The sequence below is a fragment of the Bubalus kerabau genome, chromosome X, assembly GCF_029407905.1.
Source record: "Bubalus kerabau isolate K-KA32 ecotype Philippines breed swamp buffalo chromosome X, PCC_UOA_SB_1v2, whole genome shotgun sequence".
Lineage (NCBI taxonomy): Eukaryota > Metazoa > Chordata > Mammalia > Artiodactyla > Bovidae > Bubalus > Bubalus kerabau.
Window position 1 is genome coordinate 110,742,177 of NC_073647.1, and position 12,696 is coordinate 110,754,872.

Genomic DNA, 12,696 nt, shown 5'->3' on the forward strand with positions numbered 1-12,696 from the left:
TTATTTACCTTTTCTCAGTCAAACAAAGTTAAGCTAATCATCTTTATGTACTCATGTGTGAATTACAGAGGCTCAAGTGCTGTCTGCAGAGGCATATGTAGAACCCTGGCTATGGGGCGGGGGGATAGTATGGAGTGCTAGCAGTGCACTTGGTCTAGCTGAGCAGTTTTGCAGGCAATGCTTGCTACAAGTTTCATTAGCAGGTCTCTTGGTATAGTCTGTGAAGTGGTTGGTAGAAAATGTTACCCTTTGATGAGTTCTGTGTCCTGTTTGCTGTGAGACTATGGCCCTTTTCCTGTTCCTATCTGTCAACAGACTATCCAACTAGGCTGGGCCCCTCAGTGTTCCAAGTGGAGCAAGTAAGATGTGTGTCTCTTGGGCAATGTCCTGCATAGCTGGGAAGTCAGGTGTTCAGTACTCTCACTTTCCCTCATAAGGAATGTGAGCTGAGTGGGGCACTCTTAGAACTGAGTTGTGCCACATTGAGGTAGGGGAGATATAAAGTGAAATGGTTTTTCCTACACTCTTCAATGAACCTATTCTCATTTTTTTTTTTTTTTTTTTTTTTTGCTCAGTATACTGTACTATAACCTCTGCACTGGCCTCTTAAGCTCCAACAAAGGTACTCTCATCCATGAATGGTTGTCAGAATTGGTGTTTTCTTTGGGGGAATGAGGGATGATAATTCCAATTTTGCCATTTTGCTAATGTCATTCTTGTGTTAGCTGTTGAAATGCAGATTGATAACTAAGTAAATAACTAAAAAAATAAAAACTGTATGAAGAGAAACATTTAAGCAATGTAAGTGTTCCATTAGGAAAAATTATTTAATACTAAGAAGGGATTAATGGAGGAATCGAGGGGAAATTTTTTAAAGTAGAAAACAAAGAGTAAATTGGCAGGTTAAATACAACTCAATCAATATTAGTATAAAGTGTAAATGGATTAAACAATCCCATTAAGAGACAGAGATTATAGAGCTTGATTTAAAAAAAAAAAATCCAACCACATGTGATTTACAAGAGAGACAGTTAAGATTCAAAGATACGAGATTGGAAGTTAGGATGGAAAATGATACATCATGAAATTCATAATAACAGTAAAACTGGACAATCTATACTAATATCAGATAAAACAGACATTAAAATATTACTAGAGTTAAAGAATAAAACATCATATAATGATAAAAGTTCAACTCATCAGAAAGATATAAGAATGATCAATACATATGCATTTAATAACACAGCAGCAAAATATACATGAAGCAAAAACTGATGATTACAGGGAGAAATAAACAAGTAAACTATAATAGTTGGAAACTTTAATACCTGATATTTAATAATGGATAGAACGGCAAGGTAGAAAACCAAGAGGGAAACATAAGATTTGAAAAACACATATAAAACAATTAGACCTAATGGATGATAGCTTACAGTGAATGGTGTTGGAGTCATGATCTCCAAAGGAGAGAATTTGGCTTCGGAACCAAAGATACAGCTTCAGTCACTCACAGTTTTGTGTGGCAAAAGTTTTATTACAGTGAAAAAGGGATAGAGAAAACTTCTAGTCTTATCAAGGCCTTATATACTTTTTCAGACCCACTCCTACAAGATACATCTTAAGATAGCAGGATTAGTTGGAAGGTTTTTATTAAGTAGGAGAAATATGTCCTTGAGCAACATACATGTTGTTATATAAGAATTAGTACAGAGCTTAAGGAAAAGTATACCCTTGAGCAAGATAAGTTGTTTTGTTGTGCAATCATTAGCTCTGGGCTTAAAGAAAGTTAGTTTTAGAAGACATATACTGTGGCCATAACAACTCAGAGCTTAAGAAAAAACATCTTATGTGACGAAGACAAAAGAATGTAGAAAAAATGTTTGTCCCCTATGAACCTACTTAAGAATAAGTTCTCTCACAGACATCTACACGGGCTTTCCCAGTGGCTCAGCAGGTAAATAATCTGCCTACAATGCAGGAGAAGCAGCAGACAGGGATTTGATCTCTGGGTCAAGAAGATCCCTTGGAGGAGGTCATGGCAACCTACTCCAGTATTCTTTCTGGGAAAATCCAATGGACAGAGGAGACTAGCAGGCTGCTGTCAATGGGGTTGCAAAGAATTAGACATGACTGAAGAGACTGAGTGGGCATGCACACACATACATAGACATGCACACAGCTACACAATAGTCCACCTAACAATAGTAGAATATGCATTCTTCTCAAGTACATATGAAATATTCTGCAACATGAAATATATGCTAACATATAAAATAAATCTGCATAAAATTTAAAAGATAGAAATAATACAAAGTATGTTTTCTAACAACAGTGGAAAGAAATTAGATATAAATAACAAAAAGACATTTAGGAAACTCACAAATATGTGTAAATTAATTTTGCTCCTAAATATAAAATAGATCAGTAAGAAGTCAAACGGAAAATTAGAAAATACTCTGAACTTGTTATTGAGCAAGGGCTTGTTGCCTCATGTGAATAAAAACCAATACTGTGGCATTGGGTATTGATAAATGAAAGAGCTTTATTCAAAGTGGAAAGATTCAGGGTGAAATTTAAGGGATTAGGGACAGGAGCTGATCGGCTAGACTCGAATTGGTTCATATATGATAATTAAACTATTCATGCTGCTGGATGCAGTATTTTCCTTATTGAAAGACTTCTCACTTCAGAAAAGCCTCTGCTGCTGCTGCTGCTGCTAAGTTTATTCCGTCGTGTCCAACTCTGTGCAACCCCATAGATGGCAGCCCGCCAGGCTCCCCCCCGTCCCTGGGACTCTCCAGGCAAGAACATTGGAGTGGGTTGCCATTTCCTTCTCCAGTGCATAAAAGGGAAAAGGGAAAGTGAAGTCGCTCAGTCGTGTCCGACTCTTCGCGACCCCATGGATTGCAGCCTACCAGACTCGTCCGTCCACAGGATTTCCAGGCAAGAGTACTGGAGTGAGTCGCCAGTGCCTTCTCCACATAAAAGCCTCAAGTGGCAACAATTCTATTCTTTGAGCTTTGTGAAAGTGTGAAAATGTTAGTCATGCAGTCGTGTCTGACTCTGTGATCCATGGACTATAGCCCACTACGATACTCTGTCCGTGGAATTCTCTAAGGAAGAATACTGGAGTGGGTACCCATTCACTTTTCCAGAGGATCTTCATGACCCAGGGATCAAAGGTGGGTCTCCTACACTGCAGGCAGATTCTTTATCATCTGAGCCACCATTTCCAGGTCATCTTGGAGACATGGATTCTCATCTTGCATATGTGCAGTGTTGTCTGTAAAATTACTCCAGATATAGTTAATCAACAACTTGTTTTAAGGAAGCAAAACCAGTTTTAGTTGGTTAAAGCTTTATGTGCTATTTCAAACTGAAAGAAAAAACACAGATTAAAAAAGAACTCAGATAAAGTAGCTTTAAGATGGATATTTATGGCTGTGAATGCTTGTATTAAAGAAGAGAATCTAAAATTAATATTTTGACCTTCCACCATTAAGCACTGGAAAAAGAAAAGCAAAATAAACCTAAAACAAGCATAAGAAAAGATATAATAAAATTTAGAATGCAAATTAATGACATAGAGAGTAGAAAACAAATTCAATGCAACCAAAAGAAGTTTTGTTGAAAAGACTTTAAAAAGTGTTAAACTTTTATCTAGACTGAACAAAAAAAAATGAAAGAAGAATAACATTACTAGAATTGGAAATGAAAGAGGGAACATCACTACAAGTTATTCAGAAGTGAAAGGATTATAAAGGAATAATGTTCACAATGAAAGTGAAAGTGAAGTCGTTCAGTTGTGTCGGACTCTGCGACCCCGTGGACTGTAGCCCACCAAGCTCCTCTGTCCATGGGATTCTCCAGGCAAGAATACTGGAGTGGGTTGCCATTTCCTTCTCCAGGGGATTTTCCCAACACAGGAATCAAACCCAGGTCTCCCGCATTGCAGGCAGATGCTTTAACCTCTGAGCCACCAGAGAAGCCCAATGTTCACAATGGTATGCCTAAAATTCGATAACTTACATGAAATGGTCAAATTTCAGAAAGATCCAATGACCAAAATTGACTCAAGAAAAAGTAAACAATATGGGTACACAAATCAAGTGTAAGAGACTAAGTCAAAAGCTACCCAAGAAGAAAAGCCCAGGCCCAGATGGCTTCACCATCAAATTCTATCAAACATTTCATGAAGTAACACAACTCTTTTACAAGCTTTCCCACCAAGAAACAGAAGTAGCCTTTCCTTTCTCATTCTGTGATGCTAGTTTCACCCTTATAACAAAACTAGAAATAAATATCATAAGAAATGGACACTATAGAGCAATATCTCTTATGAGCATGAATATAAAACTTGATGCAGCAACATGTACAAAAATTACACAATGTGAGCAAACAGTATTTACCCTAGAAATTCAAGGTGGTTTAACTTTGAAAACAAATGAATGTAATATGATATAGTCATACAATTTAAAAAATATGATATGTCAATAGATGGAGAAAGAGTATTTGACACATTATAATACCCTTTTATGACAAAATTAATCAATAAATTAGTGTAAGGGAACTTTCTCAACCTCAAGAGTATCTATGAATGCTGCTAACATTATACTTAATGGTGATAAACTGGATGCTTTCCCCTATGATCAGGAAGCTCTTTCCACTTCTATTCAACCTTATGCTAGAGGTTTTGGTCACTGGAATTAGACAAGGGAAAGGATAAAAATCATCCAGATATGAAAGAAAGAAATAATACTGTATCTATTTAGAGATAATACAATTTTGTACACAGAAAATTTCCAAGAGTCCTTAATAAATAAATATATTCAGAAATGTTGAAGGATACAAGATCAATATATAAAAATCAACTATATATTTATATACTTGCAATGAGTGATCTGGAGAAGGCAATGGCACCCCACTCCAGTACTCTTGCCTGAAAAATCCCATGGACGGAGGAGCCTGGTAGGCTGCAGTCCATGGGGTTGCTAAGAGTCGGACACTACTGAGAGACTTCACTTTCACTTTTCACTTTCATGCATTGGAGAAGGAAATGGCAACCCACTCCAGTGTTCTTGCCTGGAGAATCCCAGGGACGGGGGAGGCTGATGGACTACCGTCTATGGGATCGCACAGAGTTGGACACGATTGAAGCGACTTAGCAGCAGCAATGAGTGATCTAAAATGTAATTTAGAAAAAATTCCATTTACATCACCATCAAAAAGAATAAAATTATTAGAACTAATTTTATCAAAGGAAGTAAGAGTATATTCTGTCAACTACAAAACATTTTGAAAGAAATTAAAGAAAATATAAATAATGGAAAATATTCCATGTTTATGAATAAGAAGATTTAATATATAAGATGAAAATTATCTCCAAATTGATTTACAGATTTAATACAATCTCTATCAGAATCCCAACTGAATTCCTTGTAGAAATTTGCAATCTTGAAATAGAAAAATAGGAAAAAAATCACACTTTCTGATTGCAAAATTTGCTACCTGGGGATGATAATCAAGACAGTGTGGTAACTGGCATATGGGTATATATATATTCAATATAATAGAAGTATAAGTATAGAAATAAAAGCATGTGTTTATGTTCAGCTTATTTTTAACAAGGGTATTCAGACCATTCAAAGGGAAAGAAGAGTCTTTTCAACAAATGGTGCTGGGACAGATATTATACTCAAAGAAATGAGTTTGGATGTATAACTCCCCTAATATGCAAATATTAACTCAAAATGGATATGGGACCTACTTGTAGAAACTAAAAACCTCTTAAACTACGACTTGGGAATCATAGACACAGAAAGGAAAAAAAAAAAAAAAAAAAAAAAAGCAGGTAGTTGCCAGAGGGGAGGAGGCAGGGAGAGGAGAGAAATAGGTGAGGGAGATTTAGAGATATAAACATTCAGTTACAAAATAAATGGTCAGATATGAAAATTACAGTGTGGGAAATAGAGTCAATAATTATGTGATTTATTTGTGTGGTAACAGAAGATGGTTAGACTTATCATGGTGATTATTTTGAAAAATATAAAAATATTGAATCACTATGTTCTGTACTGGGAACTAACAGTGTTGTATATCAATTGTACTTCAAAAACAAACAGACCAACTCATAGAGAAAAAGATTAGATTTCGGGTTTCTCGAGGTGGGAGGCGCAATTGAATGGAGGTGGTCAAGTTATAAGATAAATACTATGGATGCAATTCACTATATGACAAACATAACTAATTCTGTATATGAAAGTTGTTAAGAGAGTCGTTGTTGTTATTGCTGTTCAGTTGCTCAGGCATGTCTGAATCTTTGTGACCCCATAGACTGCCACACGCCAGGTATCCCTGTCTTTCACCATCTCCCAGTGTTTGCTCGAACTCATGTCCATTCAGTCAGTGATGCCATCCAACCATCTCATCCTCTGTTGCACCCTTCTCCTCCTGCCTTCAATCTTTACCAGCATCAGGGTCTTCTCCAATGAGTCAGCTCTTCACATCAGTGGCCAAAATATTGGAACTTCAGCATCAGTCCTTCCAATGAATGTTAAGCACTGATTTGCCTTAGGATTGACTGGTTTGATCTCCTTGCTGTCCAAGGGACTCTCAAGAGTCTTCTCCAGCACGACAATTCAAAGGCATCAATTGTTCACCACTCAGCCTTTGTTCAGCTCTCACATCCATGCATGACTATTGGAATAGTCATAGCTTTGACTCTATGGACCTTTGTCGGCAAATTAATTTCTCTGCTTTTTAATATGCTGTCTACGTTTGTCATAGCTTATCTTCCAAGGAGCAAGCATCTTTTAATTTCATGGCTGCAGTCACCATCCACAGTGATTTTGGAGCCCAAGAAAATAAAGTCTGTCACTGTTTCCCCATCTATTTGCGATGAAGCCATGGGACTGGATGTCATGATCTTTGTTTTTTGAAAGTTGAGCTTTAAGCCAGCTTTTTCATTCTCCTCTTTCACCTTCATAAAGAGGCTCTTTAATTCCTCTTTACTTTCTGCCATAAGGGTGGTGTCATCTGTATATCTGAGGTTAATGATATTTCTCTCTACAATCTTGATTCCAGCTTGTGCTTCTTCCAGCCCAGCATTTTGCATGATGTACTCTGCACATACGTTAAATAAGCAGAGTGACAATATACAGCCTTGATGTACTCCTTTCCCAATTTGGAACCAGTCTTCTGTTTCATGTCCAGTTCTAACTCTTGATTCTTGACCTGCATACTGGTGTCTCAGTAAACAGATAAGGTGGTGTGGTATTCCCAACTCTTTAAGAATTTTCCACATTTTGTTGTGTTCTACAGAAAGGCTTTAGCACAATCAATGAAGCAGAAGTAGATTCCCGCCCCCCTCCCCCCACCCCCCACCCCTGGAATTCCCCTGTTTTTTCTATGATCAGACAGATCTTGGCAATTTGATCTCTGATTACTCTGCCTTTTCTAAATCCAGCTTGTACATCTGGAAGTTCTCAATCCACATACTGTTGAAGCCTAGCTTGGAGGATTTTGAGAATTACTTTGTTAGCATGTGAAATGAGTACAACTGTGCAGTAGATTGAACATTCCTTGACATTGCCCTTCTTCAGAATTGGAATGAAAACTGACCTTTTCCAATCCTTTGACCACTGTTGAGTTTTCCAAAGTTGCTGGCATATTGCATGCAGCACTTAAACAGCACTGTCTTTTAGGATTTGAAATAGCTTAGTTGGAATTCTATCACCTCCATAGTGATAGTGAGCATCCACTAGTTCATAGTGATGCTTTCTAATGACCACTTGATGTCACACTCCAGGATGTCTGGTTCTAGGTGAGTGATCACACCATCGTGCTTATGTGGGTCATGAATATATTTTTTGTATAGTTCTTCTGTGTATTCTTGCCACCTCTTCTTAATATATTCTGCTTCTCTTAGGTCCATAGCGTTTCTGTCCTTTAATGTGCCCATCTTTGCATGAAATGTTCCCTAGATATCTCTAATTTTCTTGAAGAGACCTATAGTCTTTCCCATTCTATCTTTTTCTTCTATTTCTTTGTATCGTTCACTTAGGAAGGTTTTCTTATCTCTTCTTGTTATTGTTTGGAACTCTGCATTCAGATGGATATATCTTTCCTTTTCTCCTATGCCTTTAGCTTCTCTTCTTTTCTCAGCTATTTGTAAGGCCTCCTCAGACAGCCATTTTGCCTTTTTGCATTTTTTTCCTTCGGGTTGGTTTTAATCACTGCTTCCTGTGCAATATTACAAACTTTGTCCATCGTTCTTCAGTCATTCTCTCTATCAGATCTAATCCATTGAATCTCTTTGTTACTTACACTGTGTAATCATAAGGGATTTGATTTATGTCATACCTGAATGGCCTAGTGTTTTTCCCTACTTTCTTCAATTGAAGTCTGAATTTGGCAATAAGGAATTCATGATCTGTGCCATAGTTAGCTCCCTGTCTTGTTTTTGCTGACTGTATAGAGCTTCTCCATCTTCTGCTACAAAGAATATAATCAATCTGATTTTTATATTGACCATATGCTGATATCCATATGTAGAGTCTTCTATTCTGTTGTTGGAAGAGGATTTTTGCCATGACCAACAAATTCTCCTGGCAGAACTCTGTTAGCCTTTGTCCTGCTTCATTTTTGTACTCCAAGGCCAAACTTGCCTGTTACTCCAGGTGTCTCTTGACTTCCTAATTTTGTATTCCAGTCCCCTATGACGAATAGGACATCTTTTTGAGTGTTAGTTCTAGAAGGCCTTGTATGTCTTCATAGAACCATTCAGTTTCTGCTTCTTTGGGGTTAGTGGTTAGGGCATAGACTTGGATTACTGTGATACTGAATGGTTTGCCTTGGAAACAAATAGAGATCATTCTGTCTTTTCTGAGATTGCACCCAAGTACTGCAGTTTGGACTCTTGTTGACTAAGAGGGCTACCCCATTTCTTCTAAGGGATTCTTGCCCACAGTAGTAGATATAACAATCATCTGGATTAAATTCGTCCATTCCAGTCCATTTTAGTTCACTGATTCCAAAATGTCGATGTTCACTCTTGCCATCTCCTGTTTGAACATTTTCAATTTTCCCTGATTCATGGGCCTAAGATTCCAAGTTCCTATGCAAGATTGTTCTTTACAGCATCAGACTTTACTTTTACTCTCTTTGGAGAGTAAATCCTAGGGATTCTCATCACAAGAAATTTTTTTTCTATTTTTTTAATGTTTCATCTGTACGAGATGATGGATGTTCAGTAAACCTATTGCAGTAATCGTTTTGTGTTGTCTGTAAGTTAAAACATTAGGCTGTGCACTTTAAACTTCTTTAGTGTTGTAGGTCAATTTTATCTCAATAAAAGTGGAAGAGAAAAAAATAAAGCTTAGAGATACATCTCTATTAACTGGGTTTTCCTATGACATGAAAACCATGGGCCACAAAGGAAAAAATAGATTAGCTGACCTTAATAAAAAAGTTTAAAATCTTAAGCTTCAAAAGACACTACCTATAAAGTGAAAGGACAACCACAGAATGAAAGGAAATGTTTGTACTTTTTACATCTAAGTGTCTTCTTAAAATTTATAAAGATATTTTAGGACTCAACATTAAAAGATGGCCCAGTTAAAATAAGCAAAGTATTTAAATCAGCATTTCTCTAAGGAAGGAATATAACTGGTGAAAATGTGCCTGACATCATTAGTCATCAGAGAATTGCAAATCAATACATAATGAGATATTACATAAAACACTCTGGAATAACTAGATTTAAAAAATGAGATAATTTTGAAAATGTGGAAAAATTAGGGCATTCTTATATTACTGGTGAGAATACAAAATGCTGTTTTGCATAAAAAGTAGTTTTTAAAACTACTTTTAAAAATACTCTAACAATAATTCAAACAGTTAAACAGAAAATTGTAATTTGACTCAGTAATTACTCTCCTTGTTATAAACCCAAGAGATATGAAAACATGTGTCCACACAAAAACATGCACACAAATGTTTACAACAGCATTATTCATAATAGCCAAAAGGTGAAAGTCACATAAATAGCTATGACTGAGTGACTGAATAAAAATGTGGTATATCCATGCAATTAATCATTGTTCATTCTCAAAGTGAGTGGGAGATTTAGCCAAGATGGCAGAGTAGAAAGACTTTGGAGTCACCTCCTCTCAAAAGGACACCAAAATTACAACTATCTGCAGAATAACCATTGATGAAAAAGAGTAGAACCTATCAGAAAGATGTCTCTACAACAAAAGACATGAAGAAGGAATCACAATGAGATTGGTAGGAGGGTCAGACTTCTGACGTATTCAAGTCCCATAACACCCCCCCTCCCAAGTTGCTTCAGTCATGTCCAACTCTTTGCAGCCCTCCAGGCTCCTCTGTTCATGCGATTCTCCAGGTAAGAATACTGGAATGGGTAGCCTTCTTTAGGAATTGAACTCAAATCTCATTGGCAGGCAGGTTCTTTACCACTAATGCCACCCGGAAAGCTTCCACATACTGGAGAATAATTATATTGCAGAGGGTCTCCCACAGCAATGAAAGTCCTGAGCTCCAAATTGGGATCTGTAGCCAAGGATTCCTGCACTGGAAAGATGAGCTCCCAGAGCATTTGGTTTTGAAAGCCAGAAAGACTTAACTTTGGAAGTGCCATAAGACTAAGGGAAATACTGACTTCATTGATAAAGCACACACAAAACATCACATGAACTAGGATGCAGAGCGAAATAAGTCAGTTGACAGGACCCTGGGCCAGACCTACCTGCTAGTCTTCAATAGTCTCCTAGAGAAGCAAACTGTGGTTGCAGAAATTCTTGGGAGCTCCTTCTACTGCATAAATGCTGGAGAAAGCAAGTATCACTGTGGAATATAACCTCTGGCTTATTAGTCCCAGGGCCCAGCTCTGCCCTGAGATAATAGCTTGTAAGCATCAGTGATGCAATGCCTCAGGCCAAGGAACTAACTGAGTGGGGAAATGGACTCCCATCAGCAAACAGCCTGCTTTAAGACCCTCTGAGCCAACCCCTGCCTCTGGACAAAGCCTTGCCCAAGAGAAGGCTCAGGACACAGTTCCACATACCAGTGAACAGGCATCAACCATAGAATTCACTGGGCCATGGCTGTGTCCTCTAGGAATCCTGTTTTAGCCTCTGAACCAGGCTTACTGACCAGTGATCAGACACTAAGCACAAGAAAACAAACATTCTACAGCCTGCCCACCAACATGCCTTTGTTATATCCACTAGCAGTCCAGCAAAAGTTTTGGGGCACACTGGAACTCATATCAATCCATGTCAAGAACTACACTTCCACCAGTAAAGTGATGACAGTTCTAGTAACCTTGGACCCTACAACAAGACTTAAAGATCTGACTGTCTGCCAGTAGTCTGGTGCTAATCCAGGACATGGTTTCACCTAAAAGTGGGTGAACAACAACCCTAGAGTCTCCCAGACACTGCACCCACCAATCAGTCAGTACTAACCCCAGGGTCACATGGGATTCTACAGTCAGCTGTCTCATGACTCAATATTGTTAACCAGCAATCAGTGGTCTCTGTACAAGGGGGCCTGGAAACTAAATCTTGGGGGCTGAAAGTAGAGTGTGCAGCTGGAACTCATAAGATATCTCCCACAAAAGGCAAGTTTGCCAAGGTTGGGAAATGTAACTAACTTTCTAGATATACACAAATACAAACATCAATTTAGTTAAAATTAGGCTATAGAGGAATGTAATTCAGATAAGGAACAAGGTAAAACCCTAGTGAAGTGGAGATAAGCAAGCTACCCAAGAAAGATATTGGGTAGTTGTCAAAAGGATGATCAAATAACTCAGAAGAAGAATGGATTCACAGAGTGAGAAATTAGAAACTTTAAAGGAGTTAGAAAATATAAATAACAACCAAATAGAGATGAAGAATACTATAACTGAAATGATAAAAAATACAAAAAGGGTATAAAAAATAGACTAAATCATACAGAGAAATGGATGAGTGAGCTGGAGAACAAAGTAGTGGAAATTACCTTATATATAAATGGACTTAATGATCAAAAGACTTAGAAAGGCTGAATGGATACAAAAATAAAGTCCATATATATTCTACCTATAACATAATCAGTTCAGACACAAAGACACTCAGACTGAAACTAAGGCGATGGAAATAGGTATTCTGTGCAAATGGAAATTGAAGTAAAGACAGAATAGTACACTTATATCATCCAATATGATCACACGGACCACGGCCTTGTCTAACTCAATGAAACTAAGCCACGCTGGGTGGCTGGGTCATGGTGGAGAGGTCTGACAGAATGTGGTGCACTGGAGAAAGGAATAGCAAACCACTTCAGTATTCTTGCCTTGAGAGCCACATGAACAGTATGAAAAGGCAAAAAGATAGGACACTGAAAGATGAACTCCCCAGGTCAGTAGGTGTCCAATATGTTACTGGAGATCAGTGGAGAAATAACTCCAGAAAGAATGAAGGGATGGACCCAAAGCAAAAATAAAACCCAGTTGTGAATGGGACTGGTGATGGAAGCAGGGTTCGATGCTGTAAAGAGCAATATTGCATAGGAACCTGGAATGTTAGGTCCATGAATCAAGGCAAACTGGAATTGGTCAAACAGGAGATGACAAGAGTGAACATCGACATTCTAGGAATCAGCGAACTAAGATGGACTGGAATGGGTCAA

At 37.8% G+C, this 12,696-nt stretch overlaps 1 protein-coding gene across 1 annotated transcript in view; it reads right to left on the bottom strand.

Annotated features, from left to right (window-relative positions):
* Positions 1-1,515, bottom strand: part of LOC129639580 (spindlin-2) — a 78,837-nt gene extending 77,322 nt beyond the window's left edge. The window contains exon 1 of the mRNA XM_055564712.1: positions 1,434-1,515. The gene's annotated coding sequence lies outside the window, so the exon portion shown is untranslated. The remainder of the gene's footprint in view (positions 1-1,433) is intronic.
* Positions 1,516-12,696: the final 11,181 nt, after the last annotated feature.